Source organism: Phalaenopsis equestris, unplaced genomic scaffold, assembly GCF_001263595.1.
Source record: "Phalaenopsis equestris unplaced genomic scaffold, ASM126359v1 Scaffold000002, whole genome shotgun sequence".
Taxonomy (NCBI): Eukaryota; Viridiplantae; Streptophyta; class Magnoliopsida; order Asparagales; family Orchidaceae; genus Phalaenopsis; species Phalaenopsis equestris.
The window spans coordinates 57188975-57198266 of NW_018164444.1; the positions used below are offsets into that span (position 1 = coordinate 57188975).

Consider the following 9292-nt stretch of genomic DNA (forward strand, 5'->3'; position numbering starts at 1 on the left):
TGCATCTAATCTTTCCGGTCCGTATTTATTTATTTATTTATTTATTTATTATTTTATTTTGGGTTTTATATCTATATATAGATATATAAATTTTGATTTGTATTGATTTTTCATATAAAGATGATAAATAAATTGAAAGTATTTAAATTGTCATTTTAATAGCTGTGGTTGTACTTAAATTTTGACTAATGATAATAGGGTAGATAATCAAAATAAAATTTGTTTAATTTTGGGGGCAATTGCATACATAGCTCTCAAAGCAATGTTATTTATAAATCTAGCACTCTCTTTCGTCCCATGCTTTTAGTTTTTTTTTTAATCAAAATCTTACTGGTTTGATCATGGTACGTGTAAATGCATGAGTTCGAAAGTTGAAAAAATCACTTTGGTGCTAATATTATAAATCCTATTGTTTTGAGTGTTATATGTGTAATTATCCATTCTTTGGTGCAAAAGTAAGGTCAAAGTGGAGATATATGGAGTCTTAGTCGGAGATGAATGAATGCAAGTTTGTTTTATTGTATCTTAGGTATTACGAGTATTAAATACTAAAAAAGAACCAAGAAACTAGAGGAGAAGAAATAAACAAAGGAAAGAAGGGGAATTGAATTAAGAATGCTAAGTATTTCATTACATTATTTGTTTTATGACCTCACTTTATATAGAGTTTAATATAATGATAAGTTTGCAAATATGCAAGGGCCCATACAAACTTAAATACACATGAGCTAGAGCCAAGTCTTGCCCTAGATAACGAGCTTCGTTTCCTGATAGTGGTGCTCATTATCTATATGCTTTGGAGTGCTCTGAAGGAGACTCAAACATGGGAAAACAAGGTGAATCTATTTAGCCCACTCCGAGATAATGATTTGAGGATTGAATCATTAGCTTGGTTGTTAAGTGTTGATATCGAGTGATCAATAGAGTTTTTTTGAAGATATCAGTTAAATTATCTTCAGTCATAATATGTTTTAGAGAGATGTCTTTGAGTTTGAGGTGATCACAATTGAAGTGATAGTTCATTTCTATATCCTTTCTGCAGGCTCGAAACCTCAAATTGTGAGCTAGGGCAATGTCAGATGTGTTGTTATGGTGGTGGATCACAGTTGGAGGTGTTGATGTCCTAGTGAGCTCATGTAACAACATTAGTAGACATATCATTTTTTTCATTATAGTTGCTATGTTTTCTATTATGCTTACATTAAGAATTTGGAAATTGTTGGTATTTTCTTAGTTGAACAGGATATCAAATTTGGATCTTACGTAGATAAAAAAGCTTGTTAAATTGTATCATTGTTGTCACTCGTAAAATTTGCATCAACATATGCTTGTAGTTGAAGTGGCCCATATTTAATTGAAAATTCATAGTGTAGTGTGCCTTTGAGGTGCCTAAGAAGCCTTTTTAAAAGTATATGGTGTAGAGTGTTGGGGTTGTGCTTGTACTGACAATGAAGGTTTACCATAATGGTTATGTTAGGTCAAGTCATAGTGAGATATTAAAGGGATCTCATAATTTTCTATAGGATGAGGTTCAATGATAGGTGTTAGTGTGGGTGTGCATGTATGTTTTCGATCTTTTTCTCTCTTTTAATTTTGCAAGAGTCCCCAACTTATCTATTTATAATCGTCTTATTTTTTTTTCTTATTTGAATAAATCTCCCTCTCAAATTAAACGAATAATCTGAAGAGGAGAGGAACTGAACGGAGGGATTTATGATGAGCAAATAGGGGAATGAGAGAAAAAATATGGAGAAATTTTCATAAAATGAACTTCACGTGAAAACATATTCCTGAAGGGGCTTTACGAAAGCTATCAAAAAGTAGAGAAATCATGTGTGAATACTTGTTTTGAGGTCAAGAGCACTCCCAAAGGAAAAAATTCTTTTGATTAACTACATCTTGAGGGATGCCAAAGAATAATCTCGATAAAAAGGGTCTTGCTTACAAAAGAGTGAGATTCGACTATTTAAGAAACTAATGCATTTAAATTATCTCAAGTGAGAATCTTGGTTCTTTTGACATCTTTACCGGGCAATAGGGCAGATGGTGAATCACTATAATCGCAATGGGTGGTGACGCTTAGACATGCGGGGCTCACAAGACGATATCAACGATTTGTCAAAAGAATCGACAGGGCTCAAAACAAGATAGTCAAAGCAAGGGAGAAATATCCCTAAAGGGTAGAGGTAGTCGAGTCAGAGTACCACAGATCAGTCATCCTAAGCTACTAGGATCATAAGTCGACCTAGACGTGAAGGTAGTCGACCCAACGCACCCAAAGATCCCTGACAGCAATCCATGAATTGTGTCATCCACGGGACCTCAGCAGCCATAAGGTCAAAGAAAAAAAAACTCTATCTTATGGTTATAAGGTGGAGCTCCAAGAGATGAGACTTATACCCGCAAAAGTAACAAGGATGCCACTAGAAAATATGAGGAAGGGAGCTTCAACTATAAAACTGGAAATACTCCCAAGAAAAGGACTTACAACCTGTATAGATTGTGAAGCCTCTAATAACCTATGCATTATCGACAACCTTCTAAGTAAAATTCATATGCCATGTCAGTTAGATATGGAGAAGTGCAGGGACTTCTCGTCGTGTATATGCAAATGGTGCAGTTATCTAGAGCGATCCTTAAATTTTATGGAGACCCTATTAAAAATGATGGGGGTGTATAGTCATACATGCAACTAGTTTTAAAACCGACCTGAAGGTCATGCAGGAAAGTAAAGACAAGTTTTAAAAATCTTGATAATTTTATCCTATAATTTTAATTATCTCAATCTTTTCTTATTATGATTTTCAAAAATTTAACATTTTAGGTCTTCGAGAGCCTAAATTATAATTTTTGTAACATTCCAGATAAACGAGAAAGAAATAGGGAAACCAATCCAAGCATGCAAACATGCATTAAAAGTAAAAAAAATGCCAAAATATAGAGAAGGTCAGTGTCGCTGGGTTCGCGACATATCCCAAGAAAAGCAGGAAAAGTGGTCAGGCACCGCATAAACATACTTGATCATATACAAGAATATAGATTCTGACTTAAATGCAAAGCTTGACCATGTCGAGGCAGCCGGTCGAACTAAAGTGCAAAGTATAATCTCGTTGGGGTGGTTGATCGAACCAATATGCCAGTTTGGACGTGCTGGAGCTGTTGGTCGAACCAAAATGCTAGGGTTGATCGTGTCAGGGCGTCCAATTGAACTGATGTGCAAGGTTGACCGTGCTAGGGCAGTCGATCGAACTAAAATGTAAGGGTTGATCATATCGGGCTGGCTGATTGAATCGAAATGCAAGGGTTGATTGTTTCAGGGTGGCCAATCAAATGGATATGCAAGGGTTGACCTTGTCGAAGCGGTCGATCGAACCGATGTGTGAGGGTTGATTGTGCTGGGGTGGTTAATCAAATTGATATGTGAGTGTGGATTGTGCTGGGACGATCGATCAAACTGATGTGCAAGGTTGATCATGTTGGGGAGGCTGGTCAAACCAAAATGCATGGGTTGACAAAGTTGGGGTAGCCGATCGAACTAATGTGTAAGTTTGACCGTGTCAGGTCGGCCGATTAAACCAAAATGTGTCATATCTACAAGACCATAGAGACCAGTCAACGCCAAATGACATGTGCAACATGCTTCATGCAAAACATATTATAATGAAACACGTAACACAATGTATAGAAAAGTGCAATATAACAATCCATACTCGCCCTACATACTCATATTGGAACCTAGGGTGGAGAAAAATCAATACCAGTCCTGATTTCATGCTCATTGCACGTACTAGGAAGTTCGGTAGGATGTCTTGTTTGATAGGGAAATAGGCATCGTTCTGTATCCTTAGACAGACATCCTACTCAGGTGACATCGGGAATTGATGCTAAGAAAGGACCCTCAATAAGTGTGTTTTGTCATTGAGGCACAATGCACTTGTAAAAAACAGACTAATTTTTTTATCTGGTCAAGGTTAACTGGGTCACCAGCATGACCTGGTCGACTAAAATGATCTAAGAAACTAGCTAATGAGCGGAGTTGGGCTAGCTAGATGCAGAGCCCCATTTTTTATGGGTATCAACTTAGCTGATAAAGGGGAGAAGCCCAAACATACCATGATGAAAAGTTCTAGGACTCACATCCCATGCTAGAAAGTAAAAGGGATTGACTAGTTTGAGAGAGTCTGTCATGGGACTCGCATCGAACTCGAGCGCTAGCTAAAATGATGAGTTTAATAAGGAAGATTGAGGGACTTATATCCATTCTAAATAAATGACTAGATTAGGGGGGTATCATTAAGCCTCATATCTGCCCTGAGAGTTGATGGTAGTCCATATGTTCTACCTGACTGTATTTGAAATGGTAGAGAAGAAGGCTCAATCACCCTATGTGATCTGATCCATCTGTTATGCTCCCTTGTAAGAAAAGGACCAAGCCTCTAGCTGTGGCTCCCATCAATTTAAGTACCTACCTTACAAACAACATAAGAGAACTATCAACTGAGCTAGACTTATTTTCATACTTAGTAAATGATAATTATTATTCTTATTTACATAATGATTGCAATAAAGTATTTTTACTTTTAATTTTTTATGCCCACAAAAATGAAAAATCTATGGATATTAATATTTTCAAAAGAAAAAGACGAAGAAATTAGAATCACCCAAAAATAAGGGGGCAACTGATACGCCACCAACAAAATTTCATCAGCCAGCACGAATCTCAGTGTAATTTTTTGAACAAGAAACATTCAAACTTCGATTAAGAGTCATCTGGAGCTCTGATTTTAGAAAACTTATAGTCAAACTAATCGGCTCGATGAGACAGACCTAATGATATGAAAGTTATTCCAATCTGAGTCAAATCAAACCCGGATCAAGTCATTAAACCACTATTGGAGGATTTGGAGGATTTCCGGCATTTGAAAGGTCAAACATATGTCGAATCTAGCGAGTTCATAGTCGAATCGAGCGTATTGAAAAGACGAATCCAGCGAGTCCAAGATTGTTCAATTCCGACATCGTTAAGGCACTCAAATGTCCATCAAACATCATCTGATCAAGAGAAGCTCTCCGGACTGTCCGATCAAAATGATTTATATTCCTGCATTAATTGCACTCAAAACATTATAAATAGAGCCTCACCCCTCACATGAAGGAGGAGACTTAAGAGAGAACTCGAAGCTTTGAGAAGGAGTTCAAGTCCAAGATCATCCTCGCCATCGTCGCCGCTGCCCTCTGTCGCCCACCGTTGACAACCGTTGATCGTCATCGATCACTGTTGACCTCCGTCGACCACTGCCGACCGTCATCGACTGTCGTCAGCCATTGTCACCCCCTGCGCTGACCTCCGTCGACCACCGCCGACTGTCATCGATTGTTGTCGACTATTGTCGATCACCGCCGACCTCCGTGAACCACCGCTGGGAACCACCGCTGGCTAGACGTCGTCAGTCGACGTTGTAACTTGGAAAACTACTAACATTTTCCCGCCTGTGGGACAAGGGGCATCTGTAATCATCAATTTATGGTGAATTTTTACAACTGGGTCATACCCCGTAGTTTTTCCCCTTTACGGGTTTTCCACGTAAAAACTTCTGTTGTTATCACAGCTTGATTCATTTTCATCTGAGTGTGTGTTGAATCCTCGCGCAATGCTAAGACAATAATCCATTACGCTATCGCCGCGAATTTTCTAGCATGCATCAAATATATTATTTATGCTATATTAAAATTAAATATAATTAATGTGATATAATAAAGCATATGCTTATGAGAATTAAGAGTTTAAAATATGGTCAGAATCATATCTAGAGACCAATTTGTATTTTTAAACCTTATGATGGACAAAATTAGAAGTGCAAATTTCATGGAAATGACTACTCATGAGTAGTTATCTTAAAAAATTATAGTCTCAATTTCATCTCTGTAAGCGTCTCTTCATTTTTCCAAGAGGAGTGAGATTTCATCTTATCTGAAATTTCATTGACAAAAAAGATTTAGGAACACACATCGATTTAATAAAAAATGCACAAAAATACTTTATTTAGTGTTATATATATATATATATTAAACAAGTTAACATATTTTTGAGAATATAGATAGATAGATAAAGGTTCCCAACTAACTTTACATGTAACTGAAACAAATCATTAAGATACTTAACAAAGTATATGAGTTATAATTTGATCATTATTAATTAGGTGGCCCCAAGAGCAACAGCCAGCCATGCAGTGGTCCTCTTTCAACAATTCAATTCCTTACAATTCACCCCCTCGGCAGTGACTACGCCGCTTTATTATGTAATTAAGAAGTTCACATGCATACCTTTCATTTCTTATGTATTTACATTTTTAACCCCTAGAAAGTCTAGACTTTATAAAAAAAAAAACTAAATAGATGGACTAACCTATATATTTTTTGAGATTCCCATCAAGATACCCATGATTTTTCATGGTCTGGATTCGTCGGTAGCCTACACTATTAACCAATCAGATAATCAGAGATTTGCACTACGGCTGTAGTAGTTCAACTTAGTTGTTATGTGGTTAGAGTTGCATTCGTTATTAATCGTGGATTACTTAATTCTAGAGTTGCATCTGTTTGAAGAAATAATTGTGAAGTTATTGTTCAAAACGTTGCATTGGTTATTAAAAAAAAATCTATTTGAAAAAGTCAGACCGCAACTTTCTGACAGCCCCGTAGGCAGCTAGTTGTGGTGATAAATACAGTTTTTAGCTGCAGCTTTTCAAAAACATAGACAAAATGCAGTTTTGACAAACAGAAAAAACTGCAATGGGACACCGCACCGCAGCCCCAAACACGCATATATGCCACCTCAGTGCTCTCACCAATAAATGAAAAGGTGTATTTAACTTTTTAAAAGTTAAAATGGTGGTATTTCTAATGTGATATTAAAGATTTGGTTGGTATAAAGTTTTAGATATGTAAATAGGTAGGAATTAGGTGGTATGCATGTAAATGCTCCTTTAATTAATCAATGGTGGATACTTTAAACAAAAGAATTCTACTATGACTCACTAATCATACTTCCCTCTGGGGGTAGTAAAATCATGATGGGGATAGGAACTTGGGTAAGGTCCTTTGCCGAAATAGAATGACCTGACTTTTTTCTCTTTCTCAGGTGAGTTTTTGACAGTGTAAGAGATTCCAAAACCCGGGCTGGAATCAGCATCTTTGTGTTTGACTCCCCGTAACTCTTCCTCAGCCAGGCTTGGGCAGAATAGCAGAGCAAGTACAAGTATGAGTAGCATAGCAAAAAGACGTTCCTCGTCATTAATATGTTTGCTCGCGGTAATTGTGGCCTATCGGGAGAATCGATGACTGCATCTTTGATGCACTGTTGAGAATTCTGAATTGGCTATTTACAAGGGTCGGATCTATGCCGAGGTATTGAGGGTGATTCTCAAATATTGTAGAACAGAATGTGATACGATGAGATAGAATACAATAGAAACAAAGACAGGTAACGAGGTACCTACTCCTAACGGTCAAAGCGAGCCCTTTCATTCAATTCTTCATGAAAGAATGAATCAAATCTCCCCAAGTAGGATTCGAACCTACGACCAGTCAGTTAACAGCCAACCGCTCTACCACTGAGCGATTGAGGAACAACGGGAGATTCGACCTCATAGAGTTCAACTCCCGTTCTCAACCCATGAACAATATGAGTCCGAAGCTTCCTTCGTAACTCCAGGAACTTCTTCGTAGTGACTCCGTTCCATGCCTCATTTCATAGGGAACCTCAATGTGGCTCTATTTCATTATATTCCATCTATATCCCAATTCCATTCATTTCATATCCCTTTTGTGTCATTGACATAATATATATATATATATATAATGTAAATATACCTTCCATTTTAGATATATGCTTCCTCACTTTTCCTGCACATCCTTGACAATGAATTGAGACTCTCATCACCACAACCTGCAAACAATAAAGTGAAGCATACAAATGAAAATTAAAGTGGAGTATTGTGAGATTCTACATGAAGACAAAAGGAAAGAGTTGTGGCAAAAGGAATTTGAATGCCAAAGAAATCAATAAATTAATTGCAAATTCAATTATATTGAGTTTTTAAGAAAGTATGACAATTAATTATATAGTTACAAATTTTAATCATAATAATTTTATTAAAATTGTAACATTTTTATTATTCCATATTCTCATTATAGAAACAAAAAAAAGAACTAAAATCATTATTTTAATTTTTATTATTCCATATTTCATTATAGAAAACAAAAAAAAAAGTTAAATAATAGAAAAATTGTGAACAAAAATCTAATATGAAGAAATTAATGCATAGCGCTAAAAAAAATGGAGGTTTCAAGAACCTCAATACGAAAATAAAAGAAACCCAAATACTTAAGGGTCTGTTGGGGGCAGCTGAAACTTATTAAGGGTCGATTTGGGTTAGCTTATTTGGTGCAGTGGCGTTTTGAAAACACACTTATATTATTTGGGTAAACTGTGTTTTGGTAGCTCATGCATTTTGAAAATCCTGAAAGCATCGTTTTCATGCCGCACATATCTAGGTGGGGTAGTAGCTTTTTGACAGTGATCTGACTTTTTCAAAAATATAAAAACTTGTAATAGTCATCGCACATAGCTTATCAGTAGATTATTTTTAATCATCTTATCAGCAAATTATTCAATAAGCTGCAGCTGCCCCAAACAGATCCTAAATAATGTGAAGATGAGCTATGTGCAGAGGCTATTACAAATTTTTATTTTTTGGAAAAGTAAAACTGTCACCGCACCTAGATAGGTGATGCGATGTGAAAACGCGCATAAGCTGCCAAACACAATTTACCCAAACAGTCCCGATGCGTTTTTAAAATGCCACCGCACTAAATAAGCTGTTCCAAAGAGACTCTAAATTTCTTTCAAACCCTACTAAAATTACAAATAAATTTATTAAAAATTTAAAAAAATTCAGAATTTATTATCAAATTACTCAAAAAAAAGTGTAGTGATCACATGTTTTCAGTGCAAAATAATAAGAAGAAATCTGCAGAAAGCTAACTTTGTATTATCTGGATGCAATAATAAATAAATAAATAAATAAATAAATATTAATCCATATCTCATTATAGAAAAAAAAAACCTAAATAACACATAATTATGAACCAAAATCCTTAATAAAAATTTAAAAAAAAAAGAGAAAAATAATAATGAAATTACTTGAAAGAGTTCGTTGTGAACGGGATCGGAAGGATCGTTTTCTGTTTTAGTGAGCATTGGTAGGGTGACAGGATGCCGACGGCAGTA

General features: G+C 36.0%; 1 non-coding gene across 1 annotated transcript; it reads right to left on the reverse strand.

Annotated features, from left to right (window-relative positions):
• Nucleotides 1-7556: 7556 nt before the first annotated feature.
• Nucleotides 7557-7628, reverse strand: TRNAN-GUU. The gene has a single exon. It is a non-coding gene; the product is annotated as a tRNA-Asn (tRNA).
• Nucleotides 7629-9292: the final 1664 nt, after the last annotated feature.